Source organism: Pseudophryne corroboree, chromosome 9, assembly GCF_028390025.1.
Source record: "Pseudophryne corroboree isolate aPseCor3 chromosome 9, aPseCor3.hap2, whole genome shotgun sequence".
NCBI lineage: Eukaryota > Metazoa > Chordata > Amphibia > Anura > Myobatrachidae > Pseudophryne > Pseudophryne corroboree.
In genome coordinates this window covers 7,486,728-7,506,649 of record NC_086452.1, presented here as the reverse complement: position 1 = coordinate 7,506,649, position 19,922 = coordinate 7,486,728, and positions in this window count along the sequence as shown.

The following is a 19,922-nucleotide window of genomic DNA, read 5'->3' as shown; positions in this document are numbered from 1 at the left end:
GGCACTCGGCAGCCCGTCCATAATTGTATACTAGTATCCAATCCATCCATCTCCATTGTTTACCTGAGGTGCTTGGGGAGGGTTTTTTGGAAGGGACATCCTGCGTGACACTGCAGTGCCACTCCTAGATGGGCCCGGTGTTTGTGTCGGCCACTAGGGTCGCTAATCTTACTCACACAGCTACCTCATTGCGCCTCTTTTTTTCTTTGCGTCATGTGCTGTTTGGGGAGGGTTTTTTGGAAGGGACATCCTGCGTGACACTGCAGTGCCACTCCTAGATGGGCCCGGTGTTTGTGTCGGCCACTAGGGTCGCTTATCTTACTCACACAGCGACCTCGGTGCAAATTTTAGGACTAAAAATAATATTGTGAGGTGTGAGGTATTCAGAATAGACTGAAAATGAGTGTAAATTATGGTTTTTGAGGTTAATAATACTTTGGGATCAAAATGACCCCCAAATTCTATGATTTAAGCTGTTTTTTAGTGTTTTTTGAAAAAAACACCCGAATCCAAAACACACCCGAATCCGACAAAAAAAATTCGGTGAGGTTTTGCCAAAACGCGTTCGAACCCAAAACACGGCCGCGGAACCGAACCCAAAACCAAAACACAAAACCCGAAAAATTTCAGGCGCTCATCTCTAATGTTTTCAGCATGTATGCAGGCTCTGGTCATTGCTATGAGTTCTGCTTCTTGTGCTGTCATTCTTGGTAGCAATGGTCCAGAGTCTATGACTTCAGTTTCAGTTGTTACTGCATATCCTGTCCTTGGGGATCCATTATCATAATATCTTGATCCATCGACGAACAGGTTCATGTCTAGATTGTCCAGTGGTGTATCTTGGACATTAGGAAGAGGTAAAGTCTCTAATTCCATGAGGGCTAGGCAAATCATGTGGAAATGTTTGTGTTGTATTTTCTGCGTCTGTAGCAGCATTTTCCTCCTTATCTGACGATTTACCATCATTACCATTTCCCCCTCTCCTCCCCTCTTTTGAATCGTTGATGGGAAGGAGTGTAGCTGGGTTTAGTACAGTGCATCTTGTGATGGTGACATGGGAGGCGCTTAATAGTGCTACTTCATATTAGAGATGAGCGGGTTCGGTTTTACTCGGTTTTACTCGGTTCTCAAAACGGCATCTAATTGGCTCACGGATGTCACGTGTTTTGGATAGCCAATAAGATTCGGTTTTGAGAACCGAGTAAAACCGAGTAAAACCGAATCCGCTCATCTCTACTTCATATTTGGCAAGTCTGGCTGCAGAAAGATGCTTGCTTTTTTCTTGACTTAGTATTTCTGTTACAGCGTGCGGTACTTGTATACACAGTGGGTGATCAAGCACAATGATGTCTGTCACCTTTTCCTTCAGTATTGCTGCTGCTGCCATTGCTCGGACACAGGATGGTGCTCCTCTGATAATCGGATCCAGCTGGGCTGAACAGTATGCCACTGGTCTTTGTTTTGGTCCGTATTTCTGGGTGAGCACCCCTAAAGAATGCCCTCTGTTTTCATGGCAGAATAGGTTAAAAGGCTTTTTGTAATCAGGCAATCCCAATGCTGGGGCTGTTATTATGGCTTGCTTTAGTTTTCTTACTGCTTCTTCAATGGTGTCCCTGTTTTCTGCTGACGCCTCCTTTTTTGTTAATTCATATAGGGGATGCATTAGTAATGAGGCTGAGGGTATCCATTCTCTGCAATAACCAATAAGGCCCAGAAAAGCTCTGATTTCATTTAATGTTCTTGGGGTTTTTGCTTGAGTTATTGCTTTTGTTCTTTCATCAGTAAGATGCCTTGTTCCTTGGGATATGCAGTGTCCTAAAAATATAACTCTTTTCCGTACTAGCTGTAGTTTGGCTTTTGACACTCTGCAATCTTCTTCTGCCAAAAAGATGAGCAGTGATGCTGTTTCCTTTTTGCACTTCTCTTCTGTCTGTGCAGCAATAAGCAGATCATCGACATATTGAACTAACTGGGTGTCTGTAAAGTGCGGTCTCCATTTCTGCAGGATTAATGCCATTGCCTCTGAGAAAACTGATGGACTGGTTGCTCCCCCTTGGGGTAATCGTGTCCAACAATGTTGTTTACCTTCGTGAGTGAATGTTAGAAACTTCTGGCTTTCCCATTCATCAGTAGATAATCTGTTTTTCCCTCCTTTTGAATCTTGAGATTCAACAGCTTTATTGATTAATGCTAGAAAAGGGTTGCTGAGTTGAGGGTAATACATCGTCTGATGGTTACTTGTCGCACTTTGGCAGTGCTACTTCATACATGGTCAGCCTTGCCACTGACAGGTGTTTGGTTCTTGCTTGTTGAAGCTTCTCTGTACCTGCATGTGGACCCTGGATGATAAGTTCATGATTCAGCACTATGCCTGTGCTCTTGTCCTCTTCTAGGACTACTGATTCAGCACTGTGTCTGTGCTCTTATACTTTTCTAGGACTGTTGCTGCTATCACTGCTCTGATGCCGGTAGGTGCTCTTTGATTACCACTGTCAAGCTTGCTTAAGTTGTAGGCCACTGGTCTTCACCTCAGTCCATGATTTTGCATAAGGACTTCTATGTATGGCCTCCTTCTTTAATAGTCAGGTAGTTCTAGGGCTTGAGATGAGGCAACTGCAGTTTCCAACTGTTCAATAGCCTAATTCATCTGTTGCTGTATGTAGGATGCGGACCCTCCTCCCTTTCAGTGTTGTCATACAATGCTTGCATGTAGACTGGTGCTAGAGGTATCCGTGTTCTGTAGTGTCCTACTAGGCCCAGGAATGATCATCTGACTTGCTTGACACTAGTTGGCATCTTAGCTTGCAGTCTGAATCTTTTCCTTCTCACTTTTGTTAGATGTCTGGTACCTTGAGTGTCCTAGGAAGATTAACTCTTGCTTGACTAGCTGCAATTTCTCCTTCTGAGGCTCTGCAGTCTTGGTCTTCCAGAAACTTCACTAAGGACACTGCCCCTTCTTGGTACTTCTTTTAGTGGTGGTGGCAATCAGCAGTTCATTCACATCCTGTATTTAGCTGTGTGTTTTGTGGATAAATCACTTGGTGATATAGCCCCTCCACATGGCTATCCTGGTCCAGTAGTATTGCTTCCTTTCTTCTACAACTGGTACTGCGGGAATGAGTCAATACTGAACTTCTGTTTTAACATGCTTCTAAATGGCTTTTTGTTCTTTCCTTTGATAAGTTGTTGGAAAGTTAAACTTCTGCTGGTGTGTACTGTATTCTCCTTGGATAAGCTTTAGTACATTGTGCTTCAGCAAAGTCACTGGACATGTACTCCGAGGTCAAGAATTGGGCTGGTATTGGTGACTGTATTTCTTTCATCTTCTGTCCTTTTAAGAATTTCTGATATCATCAGTTCTTGTGGTATCTCCCTCTGCTGTCTTCTGCGTGTGCTGGCTCCAGTATTCATTAGGCACAAACGTATTTCTCCAGTGGGCAAGGTGACTGTAATCATACCTTCTGCTGTTTCCTCTGGAGACATTATGTTCACTGGGGAGTACCTGAAGAAGCTTGTACTTCATATTGGCAGAAGAAGCATCATTCATTTGTCTTCTGGAACTTTTTCTGTCTTGTTCCTTATTATTTGCTTTAAACGCCGGAGCTTCTGTTGCTTTAAATCATGGCATTATCTCTGTAATCTTGCCAGGTAGTACTGACCACTTGTCAGATGTCTTTCTTTGTCCTTCTTAAAGCAGACTTCCTTTAGTCTCCAAACTTTCATGCGGCCTTCATATTGTTTCTCAACTTTTCTTTTTCCAATCACCTCTCTTTATGATTCATTCATTATTCTTCATACTTTGTCCTTTCTTTACTTGCATATTCTTTCTCACTGCTGCTGGCGTGTCATCTTCTTAGTCCAAGTCCACCCAGGCTGGTGTTTAACATAATGATGTTTATGCTGGGAGTTGTTGTTCCTCTTTGTCTTACTTTTCCTGTGAGAGATAGTCTTGTATAGCAGCTTGTATTTCAGGTTACATCTTTGCTTTCTTGCAGGGGTAGGGCTTAACCTCCCAATCCAGTCGTTGCAATGGCTTGATCTGTAAGTAAACGTAGAGGAATCTGGTTGTGCATAAAAACAGCTCTTGAAACCCTTGGGTCTCCTGTGGGTAAAGTCACTTTTATCGAACTGCCAGTGGTGACTGAGTACACTGTTGCCGACACAGGAGTTGCACACCTTCATATTCTATCATCTTGTGTGTCATATAGTGACTTTATCATAGTAAGTTCTGATGGACTCAGTCTTTTCCTGTTTCAAATCTGGGGCTGTTGGTGCTCTGAGTGTCTGTGCATGACACCATCTCTTAAGTCTTGTCATGTACATCTTTCCACTTTCAAACGTTGTTCTATTTTTCTCTGTCGGAACGTCCGTTATGGCTGGGCAATCATCTACTGCACCTGCTTTTAACATGGTGCTTACTGTTTGGGCAGTTGCTGGTCCTAGTATAGCCTCACACAACTGGTGGTAGTCGACCCATGCCGGTGTCCATATGGTTTGAATTCTTTCCATATAGGCATAAAATGCTGTTGTTTTTTTTTTTTTTTTTTGTTGGTTTTTTTCTAGGATCTGGGGACTCTGCAACTATATTTGCGAGGTCATTGCCATACCATGGTTTGTGGTGTTGGCTCTGTACGATGTATGGTTCGTTCGTCCTGGCTGCATTATCTGGGTTGCGTATTCTCTGTACTTGTGCTGGATACAGAGAAACAGGCAATGATGACCGTCTTTCAGTATTTCTAGTCGCATAGATATCTTGGCATGGTGGTTCATGGGGTGAAATCCAGTTTCCACAATTTGGGCAATGTTCATATCCTTCTGGAACGCAAAACTGACATACCGGACACAATCTTTCTGGAAAATATGTCAGTTTATTCTGTACATTATGCACCTGGGCATGAAAAGCTGTAGAGGCTGTGTCTTGACCCCTTGCTTCTCCTCTTCACCTGATTTGCACCCTTTCGCCTATAGTTCCTGATTGTGGACAATTGTTTACTGGACTCATAGCTTGATTCCAGGTGTCTACCACTCGTTTAAACATGAGGGGAACTTTAGCTGCCCAGTTTCTTTGGTTTGATCTTGTTGGGGTTTCTTGTGATAAAGTATCAGGACACTGGGGCATACTCTGTACACATAGCTCAGGTAAATCATTCGGGTTTTCAACCACAGATCCTTCCAAGATAGGGCTGATTATTCGCCACACTTTTCCTGGTTCATCTCTTTTCAATTTCACTGTTAGTGAGCTTGCAGATGATTCAATTCTGTTCATACTAGGGGTACCTGGGTGTGCATGCATGTCTGGGTATAGGGGTGGGGTATAGTGTGGAGGTGCTGTTGCTGGACTAGGTCTCATTGGTCATTAATTCACTTGGTACCTCCTGCTGCTTTCAAATTGTTCGGCTTGCTCCCGAGTCTATAATGCATTGATATTGGTGACCTGTTGGCAGTACAAGGGTCACTTGATCATTTTCTTGTTCAGATGGTGTTTTGGCAGGGAGGTACCTCGGGAAGCCACTTCTGCATGCTTTAGGTTTTTCTTGCTGGTTTTCACACCATTCCTTGTATTTTTTTTTTCAATTCTTCTTGAAATGTCCTTTTTGCTTGCAGAAATAACACTTTCTGTCATCTTGCTTGGTTCCTTCTTTTGAGTTCCTTCCTGTGGCCCCTTGCGTTGGGCTTCTGATTTTCCACTTGCTTTGTTCCTGGACAACGTGAACTGTTACCTTCGGTATGGCATTCTTTTCTTTGGCTTTTCTTATTTTTTTCATTTTCTCTTTCTTGTGCTACAGTGATCCAGATGGATACTTGATCTCTACAATTATGCTTAATTATCCAACTCTTGTTACAGGAGGCAAATTTTTCCCATTTCTCTAAGTCTAGTGTCCCTTCTGACGGAAAACCTGCTCTTTTGAAAATTTTACTTATTCCTTTCAAAGCTTTCCTCCCCTCCCTGTTACTAACAATATCCATGGGTTTGTCGGGCCCTGACATCTTTACAGACCGCGCTCCCATGCCTGGGTGAACGTGCGCGAAACCCCTCCTGATGTGGTATTTTAGCAACCCCTTTTGAGGGACTTAAAATCTCCTTTTAGAGCTTTCCTCCCCTCCCTGTTACTAACAATATCCACGGGTTTGAACCCATTCTGTTGTGGTATTTTAGCAACCCCTTTTGAGGGACTTAAAATCTCCTTTTAGAGCTTTCCTCCCCTCCCTGTTACTAACAATATCCACGGGTTTGAACCCATTCTGTTGTGGTATTTTAGCAACCCCTTTTGAGGGACTTAAAATCTCCTTTTAGAGCTTTCCTCCCCTCCCTGTTACTAACAATATCCACGGGTTTGAACCCATTCTGTTGTGGTATTTTAGCAACTCCTTATGAGGGACTTAAAATCTCCTTTCAGAGCTTTCCTCCCCTCCCTGTTACTAACAATATCCACGGGTTTGAACCCCTCCTGATGTGGTATTTTAGCAACCCCTTATGAGGGAATTAAAATCTCCTTGTGAGACGCTGACTCTGAAGAATCTCTTCTATCCTTGTACCTAAAAAGCTCCTTAAATCCGTCTGTGGACAAATGACTGGGGTTGTAGTGTTGTCCCTTCCTCCCTGTGTTGGTGGAAAATCTGTTAGTACTGCTCCCCAAGTGAGACTTGCATAATAGATTATTTCTTCTGGATCACTGAGATGCGTCCCTAATATTATTGTTAAGTCACTCCAAGGGTCTATCCCTCTGCCTATATAGACTCCTGCTTGTACCTTGTGTTCTTGGTAAACTCCCCACTATTCTTGGAATACGTTCACCTTGTATCTCTTTCAGACAGTAGCTGTTCTTTATTACTGACCCAATCCTACCCCTTAACTGTCTTGCATAGGGACATACAATATATACAGTACAATGTGTGCAGGAGAATCTAGTTACTGACACTGGTTTCATTATTCAGCAGACATCCGACTCCCCCCGACCTTTTCAAAAGCATATTGGCAGAGTACATACAACAGTGCAAGGATACAAAAACAAGGATGACAGTAAATGCTATATCTGTTATCTGTGTGCACGGCAGCTATTTGAGGCTGCACGGGCAAATGGGTCTTAGACCTGGGATTATGTGGTTCCTAGGCCAATAGGTTATGATGTTAGATCAATCATTCTCAATGTAATGTTCCAACAATTCCCTTTTTAAAATGACAACCTTTTGTACAATAAAATTCATCATCATTTTCCACATAACCAAATGAGACTTCAGTGCTTGTAATTGCCACCAATCTCGGTGCTACGGACCCTTTGTATTTTCTTAACACAACAACACAGGTACAAGATTTGCATATACCTCTTTGGTTATTTCTCAATTCAAACTGTTTATCAGCATTAGAATACACCTTGGCCATATGCCACCTTTTAAAAATGTAACATTTTTCTGGATATTTGATTAATTCCCCCTGTACACTTGTGACAAATTAGCTGAAGATATTTACCCACAATTCAACAATATAACATAAATGTATGGTACCTTAAAAAATTTCTTCTGACTGACACTGGGCTCTTTAAGATATTCTCTGACCTTCCCGACTGGACTTCCGCAGATTCATTCAAGAAACGCTGATTCAAGTGAGCAGGTAGAAATCTACACATTAAATCTCACTTACCGGTATTTGTTATCAGCGGTTCCTGAAAGATCAGAGGATTTATTGCCAGTGGAGGAGATGCTGGAATATCTCCGGACGATGCTCCCAAATGATAGGGTATGTTAACCTATTCAGGTCTGGTCTATAAACTCTCTGCAGTCATCAGTCAGAATTCTGTTTCTTTTGCAACCGGTTGGAGATCAGTGAATGAAAAGGTGACACAGGATCATTGTGTAACCTAAGCAGTTCATAGTTGACCTCGCTTAGGGGCCATAATAGGTTTATTTTATAGCTGGAGGACAAAGGATTCAGGTGTGCCAATATATTTAGCCAATCAGAATACACCATGTATGTCTCAAAAACTGTAATACATCAATTGTCATACAAGATTATAATTAGCAATTAGAACATTCTAGAAAATGGTTAGTGCTTCGTTTATCAGTCTTTCGGACATAAACTTCTTTCCAATTAGCCTTGGATACATCTGTTGCCTTGTCCTTGAACACGTCATGCTTTAGAACAAGATATTCGAGGTATAAAGTCTGAATATATCTGTCCAATATTTTTAAGGAAACATGAACCCATTTTGTGATTAACAGTAAATATCTTAATCAATGCAAAAAAAGCGTGAATCAATATATTTGCTATACTGCGGAAGCTCCTACACCATCATCTCTTTTACTGAAACACCTGGGGAACCTGAGAATCCGGTTTTCTTTGTGAATGTCCTGTTTATCTGGTTACTGACTGTACCAAACATTACGTGTGCCAAACAGGAGCTTCTGCTGCCTGGGGAGGTGGTAATGTGTCAAGATTTGGAGGGTGTAGAAGACCCAATTTTACATCTTAGCCAGAAGCTCTACCTCCATGTAGAGATGTGCCCTGTAGGCACATCAGCGGTGCTGACTGTGGACAGCGCTGGGGCAGCTTGTCTGCCCCCAGCGCCTGTCAGTGCGTGGCGGCGGGTGTCCGGTGCAGGGATTACCCTTTTCCCTGCACCGGACCAGAGGCTGCGGAGGGCTTTGAATGTTGGCGCCCTCCGGGAGCCAATCGCGGCTCCCGGAGCGGCGGCCAGTCAGAGAGGGACGCGGCGAGCCAATCGGCGCTCGCCGCGTCATAGGCCCCGCCCCCGGCGTCTGACGTCAGACGCTGGGCGGGAGCCGAAGAGGTGCAGAAGCGCGCCGAAGAGCGGGAGAGAAGCGGCCGGGACTCGGAAGGAGAAGACCGCGCGGGTGAGCGGAGGAGACGCCGCGAGGAGAAGAAGAAGACGGCCGTGGAAAGAGGAGCTCCGGTGGCCGCTGAAGAGGCCAGAAGATGTCGGCCTGCAGGAAGGAGATGTCCAGCGGCGGCTGGACGCAGAAGAGCGGAGGCGGCGCCGCTGGCCAGGACGGGTCAGCGGCAGAAGAGGACGTTGGTGATCCCTGGAGCAGGTGAGGCCTCGGTGAGGCAACTTTCACCCCCTCCCCTTTTCCTCCCTCGACCACCAGGGACGGGCATTAGGCCCGGGGGCACAATTCGGGCACTAGGCCTGTTGCGCAGATAGGAGGTTGGGGGGGTCATATCCATAGTCAGTGGTTTGGGCGTTAGGCCCAAGCCACCTCAACGGCGCCGTAGGCGGGCATTAGGCCCGAGGGGTGAAACAGGCACTAGGCCTGGGGGCCAAATAGGGGGCATTAGGCCCTAGTGTATTTTGGCCGATTAGGGATATGATAAGGTGACCTTGGGCACAAGGCCCAGGTCACCCAACGGGCAACAAGTTAGGCGGGCGCTAGGCCCGTTGGCGAGATCAGGCCTCCGGCCTGTGTGCAGCTAGGGGGCGCTAGGCCCAGTGAATAAGACCCCCGAGGTGAATAAAGGTGGCACTGGGCGCTAGGCCCAGGCCACCCTGAGATATTTAGGTAGGCAGGCCTGGGGCCCACATAAGGGAAGGTACAGGAGGTGGGTAGGCCGTGCGGCGCCCACCCCCTTTCCAGCGGGAGGGATTTAAAGGGACAGCACCGTGTGATCTTGTATTCCGATATTGTGATGTATGTTATTACCGTGCAGGGCAAAGTGTATGCATTGTTTAAGTTGTGCATAGTTGTGTCGCACCACCCACACGAGCTAGTTTGAGGGCTCTGTTTATGTAGCTAGTGTAGCGGACGCACACTAGGGTAGTTCTTGGCCCTGCACGGCTGTTTCTCTTTGCCTCCTTACAGGGACCTGTAAGTGGAGAAGATCGGAGTGCAAGACTTGTGACGGTGAGTAGCATCCGTGTACGTCTGTCCCTTGTCTGTCCCCGAGCGCCGGAGTCGGGATTGCTCACGGACGTGAGAATCCTTTTCATCACACTACGTGCGAGAGCGCGAGTGTGTGAAATCTGGGTGGCTGAGGCTTTGTGCCGGTGATGACCTTTCACCCAACCGGTGAAGGTCGCGGTCACCCCTGGGGTATCCCCTGTTCCAGTGGAAGAAGGGTCGATACCCCCTTTAAGGTAAATTATTCTCTCCTCAGCTCGGTCGTCGGTCAGCTCCGAGAGGGAATCGCCGTGTCCGGATCCGATTGAAGATTGCCAGGTCCGTTGAAGGTTCCGGTACCTGAAGGTGAGAGAGAGCGGCGCCTGGTAAGTACCGAATTTACACCTGCACGGCAGCAGGCACCACCACACCGCAGCCGCACCTCTCACACTCATGACACTTGCTACACGGTATTTGGAAGGGAATGTCTCGCAGGCCAGTTGCTCCATTGTCTGCTGTATGACGTGGGACCCGGCCGTTCAGACGTTTGTCATCGCACAGGAAGTTTCCTTCCTAATGCAGACTTTTATTACACTAAGGGGCATATGTATTATCAACTTGTTTTACAAAAATTATGTGAAAAAGGGTGTTTTCTGTTTCCACGCCCTTTTCACATTATTTTTGTATCACCTGAATGTATTAAACGGCTCTTGGTGCAGTTTTCATGAAAAACTTCTCCAAACCGTTTAATTCACTTTTTTTTTTTTAGTAACCAGATCGCATTTCCCATACTTAGGGGTCTATCCATGAAGTAGTGAAAAGTGTGGAGAAGTGAGCCAGTGGAGAAGATGCCCATGGCAACCAATCAACATTGAAGTAACATTTATAATATGCATACTACAATTGTACGGAGCAGCTGATTGGTTGCCATGGGCAACTTTTCCACAGCTTCACTTCTCCACTCTTTTCACTGCTTCATGAATAGAGCCCTCATAATGGGAAATGTGATCTGACCAGATTTACTAAAAAACAAAAGGAAAAAAATACTGCAGTTGCTAGCGGCGATGCCGAAAAAAAATACACTGTTAACGCTGCGGAGTGGCATCTCAGGGACAGAGCTTGCTGCATGCGATAACTGATACATATGTGCAATGTAATCAATTATCGCATTGTGAATTGGGTCCTTTTTATCACATCCCATCCGTATCCTCAAACGCGGATGGTGGTAAGTCATCCCTAAATCATACCTCCCAACTTTGCCCCCTTCCAAAGAGTGACACACTCCCTAAAAGGGGGGTGTGGCCTATGAAAAGGGGGAGTGGCTTCACGGAGGGCCCGCTATCGCGAGCCACGCCCCATTTTCGTCACTGAGGGGGGCATGCCCAGCGCTCTGTGAGCCGCTGGCATGCCCCCTCTCCCCCTGTCTGCACTGAATAGACGCTGTGCGTCTATTCACCGCTGCTCTGCTAAGCAGGACCGCGACAGACAGAGCCTCCCAACTGTCCCTCCCACCGTGGGACACTCCGGCCCGCGGGTGGGACAGCGGGACAGTCCCCAAAAAACGGGACTGTCCTAAGAAAATCGGGACAGTTGGGAGGTATGCCTAAATGTGGCACAGATTATTACTCTGTGGAATCAGCCACAGATTATTGTTATTAGAGATGTGTGTCGGACCATTTTTGCGGGTTTTGTTTTCAATTTGTCACCCAGTTTTGTATTTGGTTTTGCAAAAAAATGCTGTGACTGGTTTTTGTTTTTGTATTTTTTTTTTTTTAAATGACAAAAACCGCTAAAATCACATAATTTGGGCCTTTTTTGTTTCTAAGTTAGGATTAACCTCCATACCATTAATTTCCAGTCAATTACAGCTCACAATATTGTTTTTATCCGTTTTAGGCCAAAGGTTGCAGAGAGCTGGCTGGTTACTAAGTGACGGAGCAGCGGCACAAACACACGGCAGTTTATAGCACATGTATGAACCAGTGCCACACAGCAGTAGTAGAAATGAAAATTGGTGGGAGATGGAATTGTCCTTGGGCTCTCCTGCCCACCCTTATGTTGGATATGGGTGCAGTGGTAAGATGCCATCGTCACTACCATCCTTATCCTCACCATCATCGTGTGTACATCATCCTCACATAATATAAATCATCCCGCTGGAATCCATCATTACAGAAATCTCTGTACTTTGATGTAATTGCCAGTAAAGATCTTCCTCCTGGAATTTGTAGTTCATTTTGATGAATAGAAAGGGTTTTTTATGTAAGTGAATAATAAACGCACAATAATCCTTTTCTTTAGGACTTTCTTTCCCCTGCAACTGAGTGACAACAATACACACTGCTTATATGTATACACAGCCACTTATATGTATACACAGCCACTTATATGTATACACAGCCACTTATATGTATACACAGCCACTTATATGGACCCAGCGCAGCCACTAGGAGTCAGGACAGCACGGCCTTCTTAACCAGCAGAGTACAGTGCAGCACAGTCCTGGCCACGGCGCCATTATAGAGAATCTACTGCAGCAGTCCCTCTCCTTCCGCACTGGCTGTCCGGCGCTGCTGTGAATGCTGGGAAGCACTTCCCTCATCCCAGCATTCACAGCAGCAGCGGCCAGCCAATGCTGAAGGAGGGAGACAGCTGCATGCGGCACCACCGGTAATTACAGTGCGCTGCTGCGGTTCCCTCCTCCTCCTTCTCCCCTGCCACTCGTAGCTGCCAGCGCCAAGGATCCTGACTGCCTGAGAGATGGTAAGTATCATCTATTCTGTCTGTCTATCTATCTATCTATCTATCTATCTATCTATCTATCTATCTATCTATCTATCGGTTTCACTACCTAATGTGTAAAAAAGGGAGGACTGTCTGCCGTAATGTGTAAAAAGGGGGGGAAAACTGTCTGCCGTAATGTATAAAAAGGGGGGACTGTCTGCCGTAATGTGTAAAAAGGGGGGGACTGTCTGCTGTAATGTGTAAAAAAGGGGGGACTGTCTGCCGTAATGTGTAAAAAAGGGGGGACTGCCTGCCGTAATGTGTAAAAAAGGGGGGACTGTCTGCCGTAATGTGTAAAAAAGGGGGGACTGCCTGCCATAATGTGTAAAAAGGGGGGACTGTCTGCCGTAATGTGTAAAAAAGGGGGGACTGTCTGCCGTAATGTGTAAAAAAGGGGGGACTGCCTGCCGTAATGTGTAAAAAGGGGGGACTGTCTGCCGTAATGTGTAAAAAGGGGGGACTGTCTGCCGTAATGTGTAAAAAAGGGGGAACTGTCTGCCGTACTGTGTAAAAAGGGGGGGACTGTCTGCCGTAATGTATAAAAAGGGGGGACTGTCTGCCGTAATGTGTAAAAAGGGGGGACTGTCTGCCGTAATGTGTAAAAAGGGGGGGACTGTCTGCCGTAATGTGTAAAAAGGGGGGGACTGTCTGCCGTAATGTATAAAAAGGGGGGACTGTCTGCCGTAATGTGTAAAAAGGGGGGACTGCCTGACTTAATGTGTAAAAAGGGGGGGGGGACTGCCTGCCGTAATGTGTAAAAAGGAGGGGGACTGTCTGCCGTAATGTGTAAAAAGGAGGGGCTGTCTGCCGTAATGTGTAAAAAGGGGGGGAAACTGTCTGCCGTAATGTATAAAAAGGGGGGACTGTCTGCCATAATGTGTAAAAAGGGGGGGACTGTCTGCCGTAATGTGTAAAAAAGGGGGGACTGTCTGCCGTAATGTGTAAAAAGGGGGGACTGTCTGCCGTACTGTGTAAAAAAGGGGGGACTGCCTGCCGGTACTGTGTAAAAAAGGGGGGACTGCCTGCCGTAATGTGTAAAAAGGGGGGACTGGCTGCCGTAATGTGTAAAAAGGGGACACTGTCTGCCGTAATGTGTAAAAGGGGACGCTGTCTGCCGTAATGTGTAAAAGGGGGACTGGCTGCCGTAATGTGTAAAAAGGGGACGCTGTCTGCCGTAATGTGTCAAAAGGGGGGGACTGTCTGCCGTAATATGTAAAAAGGGGGGGGACTGTCTGCCGTAATGTATAAAAAGGGGGGACTGTCTGCCGTAATGTGTAAAAAGGGGGGACTGTCTGCCGTAATGTGTGAAAAGGGGGGGACTGTCTGCCGTAATGTGTAAAAAGGGGGGACTGTCTGCCGTAATGTGTGAAAAGGGGGGACTGCCTGACTTAATGTGTAAAAAGGGGGGGGACTGCCTGCCGTAATGTGTAAAAAGGAGGGGGACTGTCTGCCGTAATGTGTAAAAAGGAGGGGCTGTCTGCCGTAATGTGTAAAAAGGAGGGGAAACTGTCTGCCGTAATGTATAAAAAGGGGGGACTGTCTGCCATAATGTGTAAAAAGAGGGGGACTGTCTGCCGTAATGTGTAAAAAAGAGGGGACTGTCTGCCGTAATGTGTAAAAAAGGGGGGACTGCCTGCCGTAATGTGTAAAAAAGGGGGGACTGTCTGCCGTAATGTGTAAAAAGGGGGGACTGTCTGCCGTACTGTGTAAAAAAGGGGGGACTGTCTGCCGTGCTGTGTAAAAAAGGGGGGACTGCCTGCCGTAATGTGTAAAAAGGGGGGACTGGCTGCCGTAATGTGTAAAAAGGGGACACTGTCTGCCGTAATGTGTAAAAGGGGACGCTGTCTGCCGTAATGTGTAAAAGGGGGACTGGCTGCCGTAATGTGTAAAAAGGGGACGCTGTCTGCCGTAATATGTAAAAAGGGGGGGGACTGTCTGCCGTAATGTATAAAATGGGGGGACTGTCTGCCGTAATGTGTGAAAAGGGGGGGACTGTCTGCCGTAATGTGTGAAAAGGGGGGGACTGTCTGCCGTAATGTGTAAAAAGGGGGGGAAACTGTCTGCCGTAATGTATAAAAAGGGTGGACTGCCTGCCGTAATGTGTAAAAAGGGGGGACTGGCTGCCGTAATGTGTAAAAAGGGGACACTGTCTGCCGTAATGTGTAAAAGGGGACGCTGTCTGCCGTAATGTGTAAAAGGGGGACTGGCTGCCGTAATGTGTAAAAAGGGGACGCTGTCTGCCGTAATATGTAGAAAGGGGGGGGACTGTCTGCCGTAATGTATAAAATGGGGGGACTGTCTGCCGTAATGTGTAAAAAGGGGGGACTGTCTGCCGTAATGTGTAAAAAAGGGGGAACAGTCTGCCGTACTGTGTAAAAAGGGGGGGACTGTCTGCCATAATGTGAAGAAAAGGGAGGACTGTCTGCCGTAATGTGTAAAAAGGGGGGACTGTCTGCCGTAATGTATAAAAAGGGGGGACTGTCTGCCGTAATGTATAAAAAGGGGGGACTGTCTGCCATAATGTGAAGAAAAGGGAGGACTGTCTGCCGTAATGTGTGAAAAGGGGGGGACTGTCTGCCGTAATGTGTAAAAAGGGGGGGACTGTCTGCCGTAATGTATAAAAAGGGGGGACTGTCTGCCGTAATGTGTAAAAAGGGGGGACTGCCTGACTTAATGTGTAAAAAAGGGGGGGGACTGCCTGCCGTAATGTGTAAAAAGGAGGGGGACTGTCTGCCGTAATGTGTAAAAAGGAGGGGCTGTCTGCCGTAATGTGTAAAAAGGGGGGGACTGTCTGCCGTAATGTGTAAAAAAGGGGGGACTGTCTGCCGTAATGTGTAAAAAAGGGGGGGACTGTCTGCCGTAATGTGTAAAAAAGGGGGGGACTGTCTGCCGTAATGTGTAAAAAAGGGGGGACTGTCTGCCGTAATGTGTAAAAAGGAGGGGGACTGTCTGCCGTACTGTGTAAAAAAGGGGGACTGTCTGCCGTACTGTGTAAAAAAGGGGGGACTGCCTGCCGTAATGTGTAAAAAGGGGGGACTGGCTGCCGTAATGTGTAAAAAGGGGACACTGTCTGCCGTAATGTGTAAAAGGGGACGCTGTCTGCCGTAATGTGTAAAAGGGGGACTGGCTGCAGTAATGTGTAAAAAGGGGACGCTGTCTGCCGTAATGTGTCAAAAGGGGGGGGACTGTCTGCCGTAATATGTAAAAAGGGGGGGGGGACTGTCTGCCGTAATGTATAAAAAGGGGGGACTGTCTGCCGTAATGTGTAAAAAGGGGGGACTGTCTGCCGTAATGTGTAAAAAGGGGGGACTGTCTGCCGTAATGTGCAAAAAGTGGGGGAAACTGTCTGCCGTAATGTATAAAAAGGGGGGGAAACTGTCTGCCGTAATGTATAAAAAGGGGGGACTGTCTGCCGTAATGTGTAAAAAGGGGGGACTGCCTGACTTAATGTGTAAAAAGGGGGGGGGGACTGCCTGCCGTAATGTGTAAAAAGGGGGGGGGGACTGCCTGCCGTAATGTGTAAAAAGGAGGGGCTGTCTGCCGTAATGTGTAAAAAGGGGGGGAAACTGTCTGCCGTAATGTATAAAAAGGGGGACTGTCTGCCATAATGTGTAAAAAAGGGGGGACTGCCTGCCGTAATGTGTAAAAAAGGGGGGACTGTCTGCCGTAATGTGTAAAAAGGGGGGACTGTCTGCCGTAATGTGTAAAAAAGGGGGGACTGTCTGCCGTACTGTGTAAAAAAGGGGGGACTGGCTGTCGTAATGTGTAAAAAGGGGGGACTGGCTGCCGTAATGTGTAAAAAGGGGGGACTGGCTGCCGTAATGTGTAAAAGGGGACGCTGTCTGCCGTAATGTGTAAAAGGGGGACTGGCTGCCGTAATGTGTAAAAAGGGGACGCTGTCTGCCGTAATATGTAAAAAGGGGGGGGACTGTCTGCCGTAATGTATAAAATGGGGGGACTGTCTGCCGTAATGTGTAAAAAGGGGGGACTGTCTGCCGTAATGTGTGAAAAGGGGGGGACTGTCTGCCGTAATGTGTAAAAAGGGGGGGAAACTGTCTGCCGTAATGTATAAAAAGGGGGGACTGTCTGCCGTAATGTGTAAAAAGGGGGGACTGCCTGACTTAATGTGTAAAAAGGGGGGGTACTGCCTGCCGTAATGTGTAAAAAGGAGGGGGACTGTCTGCCGTAATGTGTAAAAAGGAGGGGCTGTCTGCCGTAATGTGTAAAAAGGGGGGGAAACTGTCTGCCGTAATGTATAAAAAGGGGGGACTGTCTGCCGTAATGTTTAAAAAGGGGGGGACTGTCTGCCGTAATGTGTAAAAAAGGGGGGACTGTCTGCCGTAATGTGTAAAAAAGGGGGGACTGCCTGCCGTAATGTGTAAAAAAGGGGGGACTGTCTGCCGTAATGTGTAAAAAGGGGGGACTGTCTGCCGTAATGTGTAAAAAAGGGGGAACTGTCTGCCGTACTGTGTAAAAAAGGGGGGACTGCCTGCCGTAATGTGTAAAAAGGGGATGCTGTCTGCCGTAATGTTTAAAAAGGGGGGACTGGCTGCCGTAATGTGTAAAAAGGGGACGCTGTCTGCCATAATATGTAAAAAGGGGGGGGGACGACTGTCTGCCGTAATGTATAAAATGGGGGGACTGTCTGCCGTAATGTGTAAAAAGGGGGGACTGTCTGCCGTAATGTGTGAAAAGGGGGGGACTGTCTGCCGTAATGTGTAAAAAGGGGGGAAAACTGTCTGCCGTAATGTATAAAAAGGGGGGACTGTCTGCCGTAATGTGTAAAAAGGGGGGACTGCCTGACTTAATGTGTAAAAAGGGGGGGGACTGCCTGCCGTAATGTGTAAAAAGGAGGGGGACTGTCTGCCGTAATGTGTAAAAAGGAGGGGCTGTCTGCCGTAATGTGTAAAAAGGGGGGGAAACGGTCTGCCGTAATGTATAAAAAGGGGGGACTGTCTGCCGTAATGTGTAAAAAGGGGGGGACTGTCTGCCATAATGTGTAAAAAAGGGGGGACTGTCTGCCGTAATGTGTAAAAAAGGGGGGACTGCCTGCCGTAATGTGTAAAAAAGGGGGGACTGTCTGCCGTAATGTGTAAAAAGGGGGGACTGTCTGCCGTAATGTGTAAAAAAGGGGGAACTGTCTGCCGTAATGTGTAAAAAAGGGGGAACTGTCTGCCGTACTGTGTAAAAAAGGGGGGGCTGTCTGCCGTAATGTGTAAAAAGGGGATGCTGTCTGCCGTAATGTGTAAAAAAGGGGGAACTGTCTGCCGTAATGTGTAAAAAAGGGGGAACTGTCTGCCGTACTGTGTAAAAAAGGGGGGGCTGTCTGCCGTAATGTGTAAAAAGGGGATGCTGTCTGCCGTAATGTTTAAAAAGGTGGGACTGGCTGCCGTAATGTGTAAAAAAGGAGGGACTTCCTGCCGTAATGTGTAAAAAGGGAACGCTGTCTGCCGTAATGTGTAAAAAGGGGGGACTGGCTGCCGTAATGTGTAAAAAGGGGACGCTGTCTGCCATAATGTGTAAAAAGGGGGGACTGGCTGCCGTAATGTGTAAAAAGGGGGTCTGGCTGCCGTAATGTGTAAAAAGGGGACACTGTCTGCCGTAATGTGTAAAAGGGGATGCTGTCTGCCGTAATGTGTAAAAGGGGGACTGGCTGCCGTAATGTGTAAAAAGGGGACACGGTCTGCCGTAATGTGTCAAAAGGGGGGACTGGCTGCCGTAATGTGTAAAAAGGGGGGACTGGCTGCCGTAATGTGTAAAAAGGGGACACTGTCTGCCGTAATGTGTAAAGGGGACGATGTCTGCCGTAATGTGTAAAAGGGGGACTGACTGCTGTAATGTGTAAGAGTGGCTGTACCTGGTGTAGTGGCGTAATTTGAATAAAGGAGACTACTATAATATGTAAAGTGAATTGGTATTAATTTGTTGCCACAACCCTTCCCCATGAAGCCACGCCTCTATATCTTTCACGTGCGCCAGCGGCACGCATTGCCCCTTTTTTACATAGAGGGGGCACCAATGCCCTATCTTGCTCACAGCGCTAAAATGTCTAGTTACGGCACTGTTACTGAGTAACAAAGTAACAATGCTCAGATGCAGCATTACACCAAGTAGATGTTACTGAGTAACAAAGTAACAATGCTCAGATGCAGCATTACACCAAGTAGATGTTACTGAGTAACAAAGCTCAGATGCAGCATTACACCAAGTAGATGTTACTGAGTAACAAAGTAACAATGCTCAGATGCAGCATTACACCAAGTAGATGTTACTGAGTAACAAAGTAACAATGCTCAGATGCAGCATTACACCAAGTAGATGTTACTGAGTAACAAAGTAACAATGCTCATATGCAGCATTACACCAAGTAGATCTTACTGAGTAACAATGTTCAGACGCAGCATTACACCAAGTAGATGTTACTGAGTAACAATGTTCAGATGCAGCATTACACCAAGTGGATATGACTGAGTAACAATGCTCAGATGCAGTATTACACCAAGTAGATGTTACTGAGTAACAAAGTAACAATGCTGATATGCAGCATTACACCAAGTAGATCTTACTGAGTAACAATGTAACAATGCTCAGACGCAGCATTACACCAAGTAGATGTTACTGAGTAACAATGTTCAGATGCAACATTACACCAAGTGGATATTACTGAGTAACAATGCTCAGACGCAGCATTACACCAAGTAGATGTTACTGAGTAACAATGTTCAGATGCAACATTACACCAAGTGGATAATACTGATAAACAATGCTCAGATGCAGTATTACACCAACTGGATATTACTGAGTAACTATGCTCAGATTCAGCATTACACCAAGTAGAGGTTACTGAACAACAAAGTAACAAGGCTCAGATGCAGCATTACACCAAGTATATGATATTGAGTAACAATGCTCAGATGCAGTATTACACCAAGTAGAGGTTACTGAGTAACAAAGTAACAAGGCTCAGATGCAGCATTACACCAAGTATATGTTACTGAGTAACAATGCTCAGATGCAGCATTACACCAAGTAGATGTTACTGAGTAACAGTGTAATAATGCTCAGATGCAACATTACACCAAGTAGATGTTACTGAGTAACAATGCTCAGATGCAGCATTACACCAAGCAGATGTTACTGAGTAACAAAGTAATAATGCTCAGATGCAGCATTACACCAAGCAGATGTTACTGAGTAACAAAGTAATAATGCTCAGATGCAGCATTACACAAAGCAGATGTTACTGAGTAACAAAGTAATAATGCTCAGTTGCAGCATTACACCAAGTAGATGTTACTGAGTAA